The sequence below is a fragment of the Paroedura picta genome, chromosome 5, assembly GCF_049243985.1.
Source record: "Paroedura picta isolate Pp20150507F chromosome 5, Ppicta_v3.0, whole genome shotgun sequence".
In the NCBI taxonomy this organism is placed as follows: domain Eukaryota; kingdom Metazoa; phylum Chordata; class Lepidosauria; order Squamata; family Gekkonidae; genus Paroedura; species Paroedura picta.
In genome coordinates this window covers 71907083-71925703 of record NC_135373.1, presented here as the reverse complement: position 1 = coordinate 71925703, position 18621 = coordinate 71907083, and the positions used below count along the sequence as shown (strand labels likewise).

At 44.9% G+C, this 18621-nt stretch overlaps 1 protein-coding gene across 20 annotated transcripts in view; it reads left to right on the top strand.

Moving 5' to 3' along the window:
- FOXP2 (forkhead box P2) overlaps positions 1-18621 on the top strand; it is a 551538-nt gene that overhangs the window by 374140 nt on the left and 158777 nt on the right. The gene's annotated exons all lie outside the window — the stretch shown is intronic.

Sequence of the window (18621 nt, the reverse complement as noted above, 5' to 3'; positions counted from 1 at the left end):
AGAGCTCGCTCAAACCATCACAGAAAGAAAAACAAAAGTGGGCTTCACAATCCAGAACCCTCCAAGGAGTGGGAAAGATCCCTTCCTCCCTAGAATGGCCATGGGGGTAAGAGAGCCAAAGGAGCCAAGCGCCTCTCTCCCAGGGCTGGAGCATAGAGAAGGGCAAAAGTGTCAGCCATGCAGCGGAGGATTCGGGGCACGGCGAAGCTCAGGAGGGACCGCAAACTCGCACGGCAAAGCGGCGCCACTCGGGCTCCCCGGAGGAAGGAGCCCCGATCTTCCCACGCAGGCCGCAGCCCCCACGCGCTGCCCCCTCGCCCCCAACTTACAATGGTCTCAGCCATGTCCTCGCAGCCGCTCCCGGCTCGCTTCCTGCCCCGGCTTCTGCGGCGACGCCTCTCGCGTGATCGTGAAGCCAACAAGGTTCCGGGGAGAAACAGTCCACCAGCGGCCCTGCCCCCTCGCCCCCGCTGTAGTTCAGCCAGCGGGCCGATGTGCGGCCGTGGCCCGCGGCTCGGGCGTGGCCCGAGTCGCAAGTGCGGCCCGGGCGCGGTGCGCGGGTGCGGCCCGAGGCATGGCGTGCGGGCACGGCCCGAGGCACGGGCACGGCCCGATGCCCTGCCGGTCCCCAGCCTCAGAAAGGTTGGGGACAACTGCATTACAGAGTGCACAGAGACGACAGCCTGGTCGGTTTTACGGTAAGCCTAATGCCCCGCTGAAGATTGCACTTTCCCCAGTATTCTCCCAAGTGAGACAGAACGGCTCTTTAAGTTTCCTCTGAGCACTATTAGCCAGAGAGGTCTTCTTTCCAAAAATACAAGTTAAGATATTTCTAATTCTGCTTGCATTAAGTCTCCGGGTTCAGACACGGACACTCCAGCTCCAAATCACAAGGCAGCTCAGTTGCACACAAAAGAACTGGACCGCAATAGGCAGAACTGCTAGGCCTGAAATACTTGGTTAATCAACACTCCATTGTTTATAATGTATGTTTGGGATTGGGTCATACCCCTCGAATGATTGGTTTCTTTAGTCATTCTGGAGAATCACAACAGCGGCCTTAGAATCCAGGTCTAGGCTTCACGTGCATTTCCTTAGAATAATCAACAAACTGCCCATGGACATAACATCCTTCCCCTCATAAGTAAAAATGAAACTTTATCCACACTGAAGGTACTGTGGCTGCAAGCACACCCATTGAAAACAGTGAGGTTGTATTGATGAGCCAGCCAGTAGGAACCAGTGCATCTCTGCTAGCAGTTGTGGCAGTGCCAGAGGAATCGTCCTTAGAACAGTCTGGGGAAAACAAGACATCCTGAGAAGTGGTGGGTTCCGCTGACATTAGTTCATGCGCTGAGCAGGGTGTCACACTTCATTTTGAGCTCAGTTATCTTATTTGCTCCTAGAAACAGCCTAGGTGAGTGCCGTATGAATCCCACTTGATAGGAACTGCCAGATCAAATTCTCCAGTGTGGCCGCTGATGGACATCATCTCAGTCCTTTGGTTAGGCCCTCCACGGATGGCAGGGTACCAGTGATTTCGGATGGTCCCTCCATGGATGGCAGGGCACCAATGATTTCAGTTGCTAGCCACGGCTGCCTACTTAGCATAGCGTCAGGCTGCTGCCCGAGGGAACCCCCGCGCGGCTGCCCGGGGCTCCCTGCTCGAGAGAGCCGCCCGAGAGAGCTGCCCAAGAGAGCGACAAGGTCAGTTTCTAGCGCCCGCTGTATTCGGCATATAGCGGGCTTTATTACTAGTTGTACAATATTTCTGTTGATGGATGGTAGATTGACTCAACTAGAATTGTCTGAAGTTAAAACCAGCTAAGCAAAAGGTCTTTTGACTGCGTTAGCATGCCGAGTGTGAAGTGCACCTCCTGGCTCTTGACAGGATCCAATTTACACTTTGATACTTTCAAGAGCCTGGGCATGATTCTGGATGCATCCTTATCTGTGGAGGCCCAAGTCATAAGTGTTATCTGCCAGGCATTTTACCTTCTCCACCAGGCATGACAACTTGCATCTTACCTGTTGGCACCCAAACCTAGCCACCATGATTCATGCAGTGGTCACCTCTAGGCTGGTCTACTATAACTTGCTCTATGCAGGGCTACTCTTGAAATAGTTCTGGAGACTCCAACTGGTCCAAAATACAGCAGCTTGGATTCTTACCCAGACATATTACACCTGTTCTCTCCCAGCTACACTGGCTCCAAATTGGAGACCAGATCAGGTTCACAGTTCTGATTCTTACTATTCAAAGCCCTAAACAGTCTGGAACCATTGTATCTACAGGACTGCCTCTTCCACTATGCCCCCCAAAGAGCATTGAGATCAAGTGACCAAAACCTGTTCAGAACCCTCGCCCTGAAAGAGATAAAACTGGCCTCGATCAGAACAAGGGCTTTTTGGGTGGAATGTTCTACCTACTAAATTCAGTGTCCTGTGGGACTCCCATATAGTTCCGCAGGGACTGCAAGATGGAGTTGTTCTACTATGCCAATGGTTGAGGTCAGGAAATAATATCAAGAAGTTTCTGGATTCCCTGACTGAAATCCCATCCACTCAACTAAACCCTCCAAGTACTGGCCAGTCCCCCTCAGTAAGATTCTAATTTGTAAAGAGGGGTTGGTATTTAAATTATTTTTAAAATGTAAATTTAATTTTATAATCTTTTTTTGGTCTCTCTGTGTTTTACTACTTTATACCTTTTAGACTGAATCTTACTTGCTAGTTTGTTGTCCTCTTAAGTGGTTTGGAGAGCTCCAGGAGCTCTTTGCATATACTTTGCTTTTTACTGTCTTGGATAACTTGGTGTCATCTATAAACCTGGCCACTTCAGTACTCTGGACAATTTATGAGCATTACAAAGTAAATAGTTTGGGTCCAGTACTGAATCCTCTTATATCCCTACACTGCCCATTTACTCCTCTCAGTTTTCTGTTACTCCACCAGTCTCTAATCCATTACATGATTAGCTAATGGCAATCATGTTTATTCAAGAGCCTTTCAGTAAGAACTTAATTTAATACTTTATAAATCATCTTTTAAAATCTCTTGCAAGCAGCTCAAAAAATGAGACAATACAATTAAAAAGAAGCATAAAGTTGTCAACTAGCAACCCCTAAAAACAAGCCATTAATCTAGACACAAAAAACACTGAAGCATAAAAATCACATTTAAAAACCTTAAGAATTGTATTCCAAAAAATACCTCAGGCAAGATAGGTTGGTAAAATAGAACTCCCCTTTTCAGAAGCCATGCTGACTCTTCCTCAGTATGTGTTTGCCCTCTATATGCTTAATAATTCTACCTTTATGATCTGTTTGGCACACATGTCTGGATCTCTTTTTTAAATCAGCATTATAATTGCTACTTATCAGTCCTTTGGTAGGGAGGCCAGTTTTGTTGATATTCCATATTATATTAGGAGATCAATAGTTTCACACTTGAATTCTTTATATACAGTTGGGCATTTGTTATCCTATCCTGATAAAAATAGTTTCATATATGTCAGTTCGCCCTAGACCTTGGTCTTTCATCACCACTATTAGACTGAGTTGTTTAGACACCTTTCCTGAAAATAGTAGTTCCTTGAACAGCATTCTAGTGTATTCCCATTAGATTACCTGGAACATTTCCCCTATCATCTCTTAGGCATGAGTTATCCTAAACTGGATGTTTTCCCATCCCCAGTTGGCTTCCCTCAAGAGTTAATTTGAAAACTGTTCTGTAATCCTTTTGGACCTTAAATGGATGCGGTCTTATTCCTCAGGTCCTAAAAAATCTAAATCCATCCTTCTGGCACCATTGTTTCATCCATTCATTGAGACCCTAATCCTCATCTGTCCAGTTGACCTTTTTTTGAGAAATACTACCTGTTCCTCACTCAGGACTACACTGAAATTCACTCTGAAATTTCCCTTATAAATGTTGGATCTTAATCTAGCTATGCAGATCTACATTTAAACTTTGATGTATCTGACAAGTTCACTTTGAGTTGGATCATATCAGATTTTCTCAAAATAAAAAAGGAAGTATACATCATATTTGACCATCTGAAAAGCTTATGCTGAGAATGATAGGACCTGTATGTACATGAAATTATGGGACCTGCATGGCTATAGCATGGTGTAAGACTGAGTGAAAAACTGGTTGCATCCAAAACAGGGGAGCAAAATAGAGAAGTAGGGTTGAAAGCAAGAAAGGTGGTCTATGCATTTCATCTTTTCCCTCTGTAAAACCTTTTCATAGGTTTGCACATAAAAGTTGAAAATCACTAGTTATAACCAAAATAATATTGTATTTGACATTACTATGATTTTAAATATTGCCTTTTCATCCACATACACAGGTTATCACTTTTATTTAATCCCCTTTGGAATAGCAAATAAAGTTCTAAAGCAGTGAAGGACGGTGGGTTCATGGCTCAGTGTTATGGCATCTACTTGGCATTGAAAAGATCCCAGCCAGGTTCAGTTCCCAGCATCTCCAGTTGAAAACACCAGGCAATAGGCTATGTAAAAGATCTCTGCCTGAGGGCCTTGAAAGCAGCTGCCAGTCTGAGTAGACCATACTGACTGTTGATGGCCCACTGATCTTATTCAGTGTATGACAGCTTCATATGTTTAAGGATATGACCACAGAAAAGGATAATGTACATGAGCCTTACTATGGGGGTAGGACACAGGGTAAAAGATTCCTACCATTAATGGAGAATTCCTGTTATTGCAGGAAACTGGGGGGAAAGCAAAAAACTCCCACATCTCCATTTCCAAAATTGCCCTGGGAAGACAGTTCCTCGTGTAACCTTTCCTTCTGTGACCAGGGAATAGAGGATACATGCAGGTGCAAGCCCAGGACTTGTAGACAAGACAAGGAACAACCAGTATATCTAGGTACTCTTGACCTTGACCTTTCCTGGAAATTATTTTCAGCAAAAAGCAGAGAAACTGCCTCTGAATTTGCTGGAATGATTGCGAGGGGGGGGAGTTGGTTCTCTCCCCCATCCCAGATCCTTCCAGCTGTTGGATCTTTAGCAGTGAAGTACCCTGTGGGGGCAAGTATTCTCAAAGTTTAACTCACCCACCCCAACTGAGGTCTCTAAGGGACCCAATTCCAGTTTACTTTCATACTTCCAAATTCTTGAAATATGCTTTATAATAAAACTAGGGGAAAAGCCCGTTGTATCCAAGAATACAACGGGCGCTAGAGTTTGGCAGTGGGAAGAGGAAGGGGAGGACTTGTCCAGTCTGTAAGGGCATGGGGTTGAATGTGTGTGTTGTGTGAGAGGTTGTGGTGGTGTGGTGGCAAATGAGGGCATGGGTGTGGAGATATGGGTGTCAAGAACCTGTGGTTTGGAATCTTCGTTGAGTGTGGGAGAAGACTGACCTTTGGGAATTGTGGCATAGTGGTTACAGATGAGCTTTCCAGAGCCATGTCCTCAGATATGTGAAGGGAAAATCAGACTGGAGACTCTTCTTAGGGGAAGATTACATGGCAACCAATTACTCCCAGTTCTGCGTCATTTCCCTTCTTCTGGGAATTAGGCCACAGACACCAAAATGCCCCTCTGCCCTAATACACATGGGGTAGTCACAGTACGCAGGTGACCACCCTGTTCCTTCTTTTCCATTTTTTCACTGTTGATAAAATGTGCCCACATGCTTCTTTCATGGTTGCTCCTTAGAAGAACGGATTTTTGTACCCTATTGCTTACTACCCAAAGGAGTCTCAAAGCGGTTCACAAACACCTTTTCCATTTGTCACCCCACAATAGTCAACCTGTGAGGTATGTGGGGTTGTGAGAGATCTGACAGAACTGGGAATGGGCCGCAGTGGCCCAACAGGCCTCAGGTGTCTCAAAGCATTTTCCAATAATCTTCCCTTCCTCTCCCTCTCACTATTTACAGTTTCAGGCTGTAAGTATTTATTTAGATCTTCCTGCCCTTTCCAGACTCACAGGACTGATGCTGGTCTGCCTGTCTGCGCCCCAGAATACAAACAGTTGCTGGTAAGGGCTGGCCATAGCCCATAGCCCAGGAGGGACACACCTGCACCACTCCCTCCCAACTGCAGGCAAAAATAGCTTCTTTGAAGGCTGAACTCTGAGGCATTGTACGATTTTGAAGTCCTAACTCCAAACCTCCAGGAATATTTCCAACCCAGGGGTAGCTAACCTCCAGGTAGAGCCTGCAGAGAATAAAGATCAGCTCCCCAGGCAGAAAGGGCTACTTTGAAGAGGGTTGTGGTAGAGAAGAAACATTTAAGGCCTCCCACACAGGTTGTTGTTGAATTTAAAGAGGCCTACTGCAAAGGGTTGTTGTGCAGATGAAACAGGAGACAAAAAAAAAACAGTTTCATCTGCAGAATAACGCTGTGCAGTGGCCTCAAACCTGCAGAGAGTTGCAAATAAGAAAGACATATGGCTTGGCCGTGTCTAATCCCCGGCCAGAGCAGTATTTTAAGTGAAAAGGGGCTTTTCTGTAGCCTCCCTGGCAGCCAACTGTTTGGCAGAAGGGGAAAGTCCCCCCCCCTCAAAAGGAAGGCCCTCAGGCTCCCCTGTGTTGCTCTTGGAAAGGCCTCCTTCCCTCAGTCAGAGGCTCCTTCACAGCAGGCCTGAAGGGGGGGAGGGGGAGCACTCTGCAGCCTCCGGCCAGCTCTGTCAGGGTTCTGAGGCAATTTACAGTTGGACATGACAGTTAGGACAGCCTTGGGGTGAAAAGGGCTGGCACAGCCTGTCCAAACCTCTGTTCTCACCCCCCTTGGCAGCCCTACTGACCTCCTCTCCCTTTGGTGGTCAGGAGCAGACTGGCAGCCATTTCTCCAGATTGCCCCTGGATGGATGGAATTTTGGTCTGTCCTGGTAAGGGGCCAATTGGAAGGCGCTTCGCTTGTCAGTCCAGGGCCATGGAACCAATTGTTGCCCTTCCTCATCACGAACTGAGCCCACCCCAACACCCCTTACTGTTTTATTAAGAGGGAAAAGATCATGACAAACAGTTAAGGAACTACGCATAGTTAGCCCTACTGCATAGTTAAAGGTAAAGGAAAAAGTATCCCCTGTGCAAGCACCGGATCATGTCTGACCCTTGGGGTGACGCCCTCTAGTGTTTTCATGGCAGACTCAATACGGGTGGTTTGCCAGTGCCTTCCCCAGTCATTACCATTTACCCCCCAGCAAGCTGGATACTCATTTTACCAACCTCGAAAGGATGGAAGGCTGAGTCAACCTTGAGCCGGCTGCTGGGATTGTACTCCCAGCCTCATGGGCAGAGCTTCAGACTGCATATCTGCTGGTTTACCACTCTGCACCACAAGAGGCTCTACTGCATAGTTAAGAATGATAAAAAACAGCAGTGAATTTAATATTAAACATGAAATGCAAAATAAAACTATAGTATATGTGCATTAGCATCCTACATAAAGCAAAAAATATTTTAAGGTATTATTTTAAAAACCCTCCTAACAATTAAAGTAAAAAAATGTTCTGGTAATTAACTATTATTTTTCACAAAACTAGTCTAATTATGTATCAGCCATGCTGAAATGAAAGGTCAATAACTACAGATGCATAATTTTCTTAGGAAAGATAGCTGTTTGAAAATAGGTTTATGACAATTATGTGATTAATTTCCTTTTATTAGACAGCATTATGAAACTTCATGTAGCATTCTTCTGTTTATTATTGCTACTTTTTCTGTTTAGTTGGAATTTAATGGTATATACAGTATAATCTTAATAGTAATTCAGGTAGGTCACCATCATCACCAACTGCATATTTACTGGCTGGTGAGTGGTGATTGAGAATCGGTAGGTGTTGTATAATTGCACATACATTTCTTTTCTAAACTAAGAAACTGTGGCACTTTCAGACATCCATACCAAATTATGGCAGCAGTTCAAGACTAATCTATTGTAATGCACTAAATATTTTTCTCCCCTTGAAATCAGTCTGGAAACTCTAATTGGTATAGAATACTGCAGCTTAGCTATTATCAGGATCTAGATGGAGCACATATATTGCTTCCATTATATAGGCACTGATTGGCTGTTCATCAGTTACCAGGCAGCCTTATACAAAGTTTTTCTTGGCCTTGGACCCTCATATTTGTGAGCCTACCCTTCCCTTTATGCACCACCACAACAACATGGCTCTTCTGAGCAAGGTCTTGTGCAGGTGCCAACCTGCTAATGGGCAAAATTGACAACTGTAGTCAAAAGGTTGCCTCTGGCAGATGCTTTTTTTTTTTTTTTTGATGTTTTACATGACTTCATCAGCATCCAGTGTTCCAGCAGCAAAACGGCAGCTAAATCCTCCATTTTAAAGCACTATTATTATTATTATTATTATTATTAATAATAATAATAATAATAATAATAATAATAACAATAATAATAATAATAATAATAATAATAATAATATTTATATACCACCCTCCTTGAAGGCTCAGGGCGGTTCACATAAAACAGTACAGGAACAATAACAATAACTTAGATTAACAATAATGAATGAAGTGAAATAATAAGCAACATGGGACAGTAGAAAAATATGGGGAACATTAAATTCATTCCTACTGATAGCCCAGTGGGTTGGGCGGAAAAGTGGATACCTCCAACTATATTGTCCGAGCTGGAGGAGAGCAACCAGCGTCCCCTAGTAAAATGGCTGTGCATAACCAAAATGGCCAGAAGTAGCTTGATCTCCAACTCCAGTGCCTGCCCTCAAGCCCACCTTCATTCCCTTCTCCCTGGAATGGGGCTTTTTCATTTTTTTGTAGCAAGCAGCCTGTAGCAACAAATACAGGTTGGTCCGTAGAGGCAGAACAAAAAAAAAATCCCACCCACCAGTTGGCACACAAAGCATGCCTCTTACCCCCCCCCCCCCAAAAAAAAAAACAAATTTGGGGAAAAATTACTTCTTCATGTGTCAAACTTCCAAAATACGTTGGCATTAAACTATGCACTATGCATCTTTAACCGCTCCTGTGGAGCGGAATAAATGAGTAAGCCCTAAGGGGGAGGAGAAAGGGCGGACTCTGTCCGGGATAAAAACTCAGTGTCACTCCAGGGCCAAGCAGCGCGGCTTCCCATTGGCTGCTTGGCCCAGCCTCGCCTTGCCCAGCCGGAGACTCACCACACACAATGAGAAGCAGCCTTCCCCGACGGTGAGTACTCCCGGTGGCTTCCCCTCCCCCTCGTGAAAGGAGCAGGGACGCTGTGTCGCAGACGCAGCGTCCCTGCTCCTTTCCCACCTGGGGTCCCTTCTCACTGGCCATTCCCCGCTGCCGCTTCCCCACACCCAGACACACAGAAACACACACAGCCTCACCAGCCAACCCCCCCTGGTGGCCCTCCCTCACCCCGCCGCCGCTTCCCAGCCACCACAGACACGCACACACACACACAACTCCCTGGCTGCCCCCCATGGCCCCGCCGCCGCTTCCCCACCCTCACAGACACGCACACACACACAGCCACCCACCGCGCTCTGCCACCACTTCCCCAACCCACACATCCACGCACACACTTCTCTCTACCCCCTCTTCCCTCCCCCTCCCCACCCCCACGATTCCCCGCAATTCCCCCCAACCTTCACACCCCCCTGGCCCCACCCCTTTCACCTACCTCTCTGCCTGCCTTCCTTTCTTCCTTCTTACTTCCTGACTTCCTCTATTTCTCCATCTCCTTCCTGTCTCTCCCTCACACTTGCTTCCTGTCTCTCTCCTTTACTTTCTTTCTCCCTTCTACCCATCCCTTCAACCACCCCTTGCCCTTTTTTCTCGCTCCCTTTCCTCCTTTCCTCTTCTTCCTTCCTTCCCCACACTGTTCTCCCCCTCTGCAAAGGCCCACTGTATTTTTTCTACAGCGGGCTTATTTTCTAGTGTATGATAAATGGAGAAGTTTTACTTTAAGAAAAAAATATTGCTTTCCCTTTAAAGCTAGTAGGAAGCTAATTGGCTGGCTGCCATGATTGACAGACAGTGGGAGACTTGCTGGCATTGCGAGTCCCTCTCTGCAGCCATTTTAATCAGCCATTTGGAATGCCTGGAAGCATCAGAAAGCGGAAGAAGAAAGTGACAGAGTGAGGAAGTAAGAAATGGCTGAGGCACGTTTTTTATAGCGTTAAGCATTTGCGGTTGCTTAACGTGTGGCGCAGAGCCTCTTGTGGCGCAGAGCCTCTTGTGGCGCAGAGTGGTAAGGCAGCCGTCTGAAAGCTTTGCCCATAAGGCTGCGAGTTCAATCCCAGCAGCCGGCTCAAGGTTGACTCAACCTTCCATCCTTCCGAGGTGGGTAAAATGAGTACCCAGCTTGCTGGGGGGTAAACGGTAATGACTGGGGAAGGCACTGGCAAACCACCCCGTATTGAGTCTGCCATGAAAACGCTGGAGGGCGTCACCCCAAGGATCAGACATGACTCGGTGCTTGCACAGGGGATACCTTTACCTTTACCTTTAACGTGTGGAATAGCCCCCAGTCTCCTGGCTTTCCGCAAACTACAAAAATGAATTATTTAAGATGGCTTTTCTACACAGGCAATACAGTTGTACTATACAAAAGGCACCACAAAGTTACTTAGATAAATATTAGGGATTGTGGTCTATACTGCTGTGTTTATCTTGCTGACACTAGAATATTCCATCCTGTTGATTATCTTAACTCCCTCTGTGTCATCAACCTTGAGTCTAAGTGATAAAGAAGGACTATAAAAATAAATAATAAAATAAAATTGCTCCAATGTGATATAAGAAATTACATTTTGTGGGCAATTGAAGGTCTCCATTGTGCATGCCATTATTTCTCAGCCTTCTTGATGCCACAAATTCAGAACCCATACTTCATCATCAATCTTCTATACAGTCCCTGCACATAAGCAGTCCTGCCATTGGACAGGTTTCGTAGCTAAAAAGCTTCTAGGGGCACTGCATGCCAGACCCAGAGCCATTGATCCCACCCAGGGAGCATGTGTTCAGCAAGGCATCAGTAACTCAAATGCCACTGAAAGCAAAAGAGCATGAAACAAGGAAGGAGAGAAGGTATGTATGCCTGCACAGTAGATACTCAATGAACAAAAGTTACAGGTAAGTTCATCATCAAACTTCTGTGCAGTCTTACATGGGGATTCTAACAAGCTATTCACAGGAGGTAGGGCCATGCTCCACTCAAGTAAAGACTATAAGACAACTTCCCCACTCGCACTTCTCATCGAGGCTGGACATCTAAGGCATAATGATGGACAAAGAAGTGCTGGCTTTTATACCCTGCTTTTTACTACTAAAGGAGTTTCAAAGTGGCTTACAATTGCCTACCCTTCCTTTCCCCACAACACACCCTGTGAGGTGGATGAGGCAACCTGGATGAGGCTGAGAGCTCTCTCATTGAACCGTTACTGCTCCAAGGTCATCAAGCTGGCTGCATATTGAGGAATGGAGAATGAAACTCAGGTGTCCAGATTAGAAACTGACACCTTTTTACCACTACTCCAAGCTGGCAAAGATATCAGCTGAAGACCAAGTCACTGCTCTACAAAGCTCCAATAATGGAACTACATCATAGAATGCTGCAGACGAAGCTACTGCTCTAGTAGAGTGAGCCCTGGCCTCTAATGGGCATTCTATGCCAGCAGAACTATACTTTTTAATTGTGATATAATCCATCTGGATAATGTCTGTGAGGAAGCATGCTTCCCCCTATTGGGAACTTGCCAGAATTTAAAAACAAAATAAAACAGTAACCAAACCAAAAGAAACCTTACATTCAGAAAATAACGTCACGATGGAATGGGGGGGGGGGGGTGGTCAGTCGCAAAGCAGACAGGTTGCTAACTCGCCTTGCTGAGGTGATGGTGACTAAAAGGCGGAATTTCATAGTAACACTAAAAGATGTGGTCAGCAGTTCAAATGGTTTGTGCATCAGTTGTGCAGGAACTAGAGACAGTGGCCACTGGGAAATGTCAGGTTCTACAGAAAGGGAACGATCTTTCAACCCATTAAGGAACCTTTTTGACAAATGGTGAAAGAAGAGGGACATCTTCCACCCCAGAATGATAGCAGGTAATCAACATCAGTGAAGAGAAAATTAACCCTTTTCCCATTAGAGATAACAGATCTGAACAGAAGGTGACTGCCTTTTGTCTAGACACCAGGTGAAGAATGTTTTCCATGTATAAAAATAGAACGTGCTGGGTTTATGAGGATATAAGAAAACTTTATTCTCTTGCTGGGAAAAAGATAATGCCTTATATCAAGCATCCAAACTGCTATCTTGAGACAATTCCGGTCATGATGAAACAGCCCATTGAGCATCAGGAATCTCCCTCATGAAACCTCTAATACCATATTTGATGGGTCCAGAAGGGATTATATCTGAACCCACTCTCCTGACTTTTTCTAGCACCCTGAGTATCAAAGGAGCTGGGCATAGAATAGACATTCTTCCCAATGAATCTGAAAAGCATCCCCTAGGGACCCTGAAATCATGCCAGCACATTCATTATGCTGGTAGTGAATATCATTTGGAGCTTTTGCACATGAGGTGACCCTGACTACTGATGCTTTACTTTCAGGTTGGGGAGCTCATTGTGAAGGTTTTTCTACACAGGAACAACATAGTCACGGTATTCTATGTCAACAAGTAAGGGGGCACAGGGCAGGAAGATATTTGATGAACAGTTACAAGTAGGCAACCCTGTTTTATTTTGTACCAGAATTAAAGCCCATTGTATCTGATGCAACGAGCACTAGTGGGGGGGGGGGAGAAAATAGCAAAGAGAGAAGGAGGTAGAAAGGAAGAGAGTGATTAAGATAAAGAGAGCTTGGCATTGGGAAGAGTAAGGGGATGGGTTGTCCAGTCTGTAAGGTCATGAGGTTGAATATGTGTGTTGTGGAGTGGGGGTTGTGTTGGTGTGGTAACAAATGAGGGTGTGTTTGTGGAGAGATGGGTATCAAAGATCCTGTGGTTTGGAACGTTAGTTAATTGTGGGAGAGGACTGACCTTTGGGAATTGTGGCATAGTGGTTTTACAGATGAGCTTTTCAGATATGTGAAGGGAAAATCAGACTGGAGACTCTTCTTAGGGGGAGATTACATGGCAGCCAGGTCCTCCCCATTCTGCATTCAACCTCATTTCCCTTCTTGTGTGAATTAGGCCACAACACAGAAATGTCCCCATGCCCTAATCCACATGGGATAGTCACAGTACACAGGTGTACACATGAAATATGTCCCCATGGGGGACAAAGCCTTGGCAGAAAGGCTCCACTGCGGGGGTTGTAGGAAGGTAGAATTGCCAAAAAGCATGGTGGGGCCAAGTGGAGCATTTTTGGCCCCCTCTGGGGCTCCATAGGGTGGGGAAGAGCCAGAGGCCCAGCTCTTCCCGTCCACCCAGGATGGGAAGACCCCATTGGACTGCGGAGCACTTAAGGGAATGCAGGAAAGATCTGTTTCCCCTTAAAGTGGAGCAACAGCGGCCTAATGCGCACTGGGCCCAAGAAGGGACCAACACATCATGTTGAAACTAGGATTAACCCCACTTCCATATGAGTACCTCCTGGCCTGCAGAATCCGCCTAATAGTGCAAGACGACAGGTGGTGTTCAAAGGTACACTGCCTCTAATCCCAGGAGTTCTTAGAATAATCGAGTTGGAAGGGACCTCATAGTTCATCTAGTCCAACCACCTGCATTATGCAGGACACTCACAACCCTATTGCTCATCCACTGTAACCTGCCACCCCCTTAAGCCTTTACAGAATCACCCTCTCTGTCAGATGGCTATCCGGCCTCTGTTTAAGTGATTCCAGTAGCTGTTGGTTAGCCTATATCTTCCATGAAATTTTGAAGATCTTTTGAAATTATTTAAGTGACCAGCATAATGTCTTGTGACTTTAAAGACTATATGCTAGTGCAGTGGTCCCCAACCTGCGGGCCCTCTCCCCGCCCCCCCCCCGCAGTAAAAAACTTCCCAGGCCGCAAGCTTGCGGCCTGGGAAGCTTCTTACTGCGGGAGGGCGGGGAGAGGGAATCAGGGCCGGGCTGTGCGGGCGCGGCCCGCGGGCGCAGCTCGCGGGGGAGCGGCATGCGGGCGCGGCCCGATGCGCGGGCATGGCCCGCGGGGGCGCAGCTTGATGCGTGGGTGCGGTCCGCGCGGGTGCGGCCCGATGCCCTGCCGGTCCCCAGCCTCAGAAAGGTTGGGGACCACTGTGCTAGTGGACAAAACCCTCTTTTGGACTGACCTAAATCTACATGCTGTCCATTTCACTGAATAACCATGAGCTCTGTAGTGTAGTATGATGCAGAATGTCATTCTAAAACTATTGATTTCTATAAACTACTAATAATAGTAATAATAGCAACTTTATTTTTATAATCATCCCTGCTCTGCTAGCTCATGGAAAATAACTTTTAAATGTTAAAAATTAACATACTATATTACCTAAATTATAATATGAAACCACTCCTTTAAACCTCCCAAAGGGAAATTGGCTTCTGTTAATTGGCTTCTGTTAATGTTATGGATGGAGCTTTTCTGTTTTAGGAACAGGGAGGCCAGTGTTTTCTTGTTATTAGAAAGATATGACTTGGTTTAGGATTGCATTATATTTATTACTGCAAACTTAAATGGACTCCGGGGAATGGTAGAGGACAGGAAGGCCTGGAGGATCATTGTCCATGGGGTCGCGATGGGTCAGACACAACTTCGCACCTAACAACAACAACAAATATTTGTTACATGAGAGAAAAATTTCTATTTGCTTTCACTATACCATGCATAATTTTATGTAGCTCTATTATGATCCCCATTAAACATCTTTGTTCTGTTTTGGAATCCTCTCCCAATACCATGTGCTATATATCCTAGGTCATTTTTTTGTCATTTAATAGCTCTCACATATCCTTTCTAAGAAGGAGTGGCTACAATTGTACATATGAAAATGTGGCCACATCAAAGGTTTATGAAAAGGCATTTAATTACACTCAGTTCATTTATCCAGATTTTTTAATAGTTCTATTTTAGTGGGTTTTTCCTCATGCTTCGCTCCCATGGTGAAGGTAAATCAGAAACTTAATTATTCCAGTGAATTCCCCCCCCCTGCCTTTCTTCCTGCCCCTCAAAGCCTGTTCCTTTACCTCCCATATTGTGCCTGATGGTTGGTCTTTCTCTATTGGTTAGGTGGGGAGGTAACACCTCCCCACGGCCGGGAAAGTACATCCAGCACCTCGCGGAGGCACCAGGTGTGCTTCTCGGCTGCAGAGAAGTGCTCCGGCCGCTGGGGGAGAGGGAGCATTTCCCCGCGGCCAGGCAAGCACACCTGGTGCCTCACGGAGGTGCTGGGTGTGCTTCCCGGCCGCAAAGAAGCACTCCAGCTGCTGGGGGGGAGGAAGCACTTCCCTGCTGCTGACCATGCACACCCGGTGCCTCTTGGAGGCTCCGGGTGTGCTTGCTGTATCGCAGGGAAGTGTCCCGCTGCCGGCGGGGGCGGTAGATCACTTCCCCGCAAGCACACCCGGTGCCTCTGCTGAGGTGACCAGTGTGCTTGCCAGGCCCTGAGGAAGCAATCTCTTCCCCCCCCCTCAAATGCTTCCACGCAGCCCAGCCACCGCTTCTCACACCACAGGCTAGCCCGGTGAGGGGGAGGTCCCTTTCAAAGCCCGTTCTTATGAACGGGCTATGCAGCTAGTGTGTGTGTGTGTGTAGTTTCTGTTGTACGAGACTAAGCAGCATCATTTTAAGTAGGCTACTCATGTCTATGTGACGGGAGCATGCCCAGGAAACACTTTTAGGAATGTACTGTTAAATATTCTAGACTTTTATTGAATCTGACCTTTGTTAATTTACTTTTAGCTTTTTTTTACAGCTGTGTACTGTGACACTGTAGCTCAGTGTCATAATACAAATATTGCATATATAATGTTTCAGCTTTTATCCCCACCATCTCCAGATAAATGATCTGAGAAAGTAGTTGCTGGGAGTGACATCTGAGACCCTGTGCCCATTATATACATGTTGAATAATGAGCTGGTTTTTGAAGAAGAATTGGCTTTTATACCATACTTTTCACTGCCCGAAAGAGCACCTTCCCTTTCTCTCCCCACAACAGACACCCTGTGAGCTCAGTTTCTGACAGGACCATTCAGTCAGAATAACAGTGTCAGAAATGTGATGAGCCCAAGTTACCAGCTGGCTGCATGTGGAGGAGCGGGGAATCAAACCCAGTTTGCCAGTTTAGAAGCTGTTACTGTTAACCACTACAAGATGCTGGCTCTTCGATGTACTTTCCTGTGCAGAACAGGAAAATCTGCTTCTAAAGTGCATTATTCAACACGTGCATAGTGGTCCCTGGAGAGCCACTGCCAGGCCAAGCAGACTATTGTGGGCTATATGTAGTTATGGATTGAATCACTATTAGGCAGCTACATGTTTTTATATTATTAATGTAACTAATTTGCTATTTCTTCCCCCAAAAATCCCTTTTGTGGAAATTAAAGTTGAGTGTATTGGAGCTTCTAAGCCATTTTCTACTAACGTTAGCGTTGATAGCATTCTGGACACTATTACTGAGTGGTATTTGAGATAATGCTTACATTTTGCTAAAGAAAGCTCATTTTTACATTAGGTAGTAAAAGTTTAAATATTCTGTTAACAAAATGATGAATAAAAATAATCTCTTGAGACAAGTCTTCCCCCCACCCCTTTCTGGTTATCTGCAAAGTGTACGCCCATTGTCAGTTTAACAGGGTAGTGCTTGTATAAACATTCTTGTTTCGCCTGTTCCATGTAATGGTTTCTTGTATCGTATTTCTTCTGACCCTGCTATCTGAAACCAATTATAGGAGATCCATTTGGACTGCATCTATTTTCATAAGAAGCCCAGGCAGCAGAGATGAATATCAACATCAAATATGATTCTGAGTGCTTTGTTATTTATGTTTCAGAGAGATTTTGTAGCCTTCAGCTCTCAAGAATGTGTCACGCTGTGCTGTTTATACATTGAAGATATTAATGGCCATAGATGTCATTTTTCATTTTAACATCTCAAATGCAACAGGCTGATAGGTTAAACATTCCTGTTTGTAACAGAACGGTATGAGTGACATCTGTTTCAAAAAAAAGTTGGAGAAGGAGAGGAAAAACTCATTTTTTAAAAGCGGAATATAATTATATATATATTATTTACTAGCCACTAGTACTGCTAAATTGTTTAAAATTAGTAAGGCAAATATTAGGCATTCTGAAGTACAACCCTATCCCCAAATAAATCTTACTGCCTTCAACATTTTTACAGAACTTTAATAATGAACACCATCCTTAGCACATAATATTATTGAGCATATTTATTTATATGGTCAAAAAACAGCAAACAAATTACATTTGATCATTACAATATATCAGATAACTATTGCTAACATCACTACCTATTAATTAAATTAAACTAGGGAATAAGAAACAGGATATGGGGAAAGGAAAGGTAAGACTATTTTCTAGTCCTTAATTTCAAATCATTAATTTCAAGGAGCACTTGTTATGCCTAAGTAGGACCAAAGCAGGGAGGTGTCTAAGAGGCAACAGTAGCCCCATGCTGTTCTGTTACCTTATACCTTAAGTGCTTTCCTCCCCTCGTTATAACTGCCATATTCCAATTTTAGCTGTTTGCCACCATATTCCAAAATGATACTCATTTAATAAACAAAGTCAGTTATTTAAGGCACAAGTTGCCCAAGAGAGCTTTATTTAAAACCCTATTGTTTTTGCTTTTTGAAAGGAACTAGTTGTTATACCTTGCCTTCAGAATGCTTTGCCTGTGTAAGACTCACTCTGGTCTGTGGCTTAAAAATCTGCAGACGCAATAAGAAGATTGGGGATATATTTGTGACAGTGTTGAAAGTATGTTCTGCAGCCCTGTACCAGAGCCTTTTATGGGCAGACAAGTTGGTGCTCTTAGGAACTGGTGATAGTGTTTGTTTACATTGGTTTGCTGTGTCTGCCTGCCTTTTCTTTCCCCCTGAAAACTTGTATGGAGCAAGACTGTAGCAGCCCTCTCTCTGTCTTTTCATAATTGATCAGGGGATGACTGCTTTCCCTGAGGGTTAAGACGTGGCAACTTTTTCTGTTTGCTCAGCATCTCAATGCAGAAGTTCAAACATTGTTCACACCAGCTGGCAGTGTAATGCCATATGCACATCTTGTCAAAGCAACTGTTGTCATGGATACTGGAAACTACCTTAAAAATGAGCTCATTTGAGTCTAATCAAAATTGTACCTTTCTCTATCAGATTGTTGGTGATTTGAGGGTGAATGTCGATCAAAAAATGTCTCCTGGCATGGATCAACCTCTCACAATGCTTGTTGTGTGTGTGTGTGTGTGAGAGAGAGAGAGAGAGAGAGAGAGAATGTACAGTACTGAAGCTTACAGGAAAGAAAAAGTTAATTAAGAATGTTACATACTTTTGGGGGGAGTATCCGTTTAAAAAACTTTGCTTTGTATTATTTGTTACCCTTGTATAGACTATATTTTAAAGTGAACACATTCTGAGTAACTGGTTTCACATATACAGTTATAGGATTTGGTTATCATTTCAGCTGAAAAGATTATTAAAAATGCTGTATTTTGATTGCAATGCTATC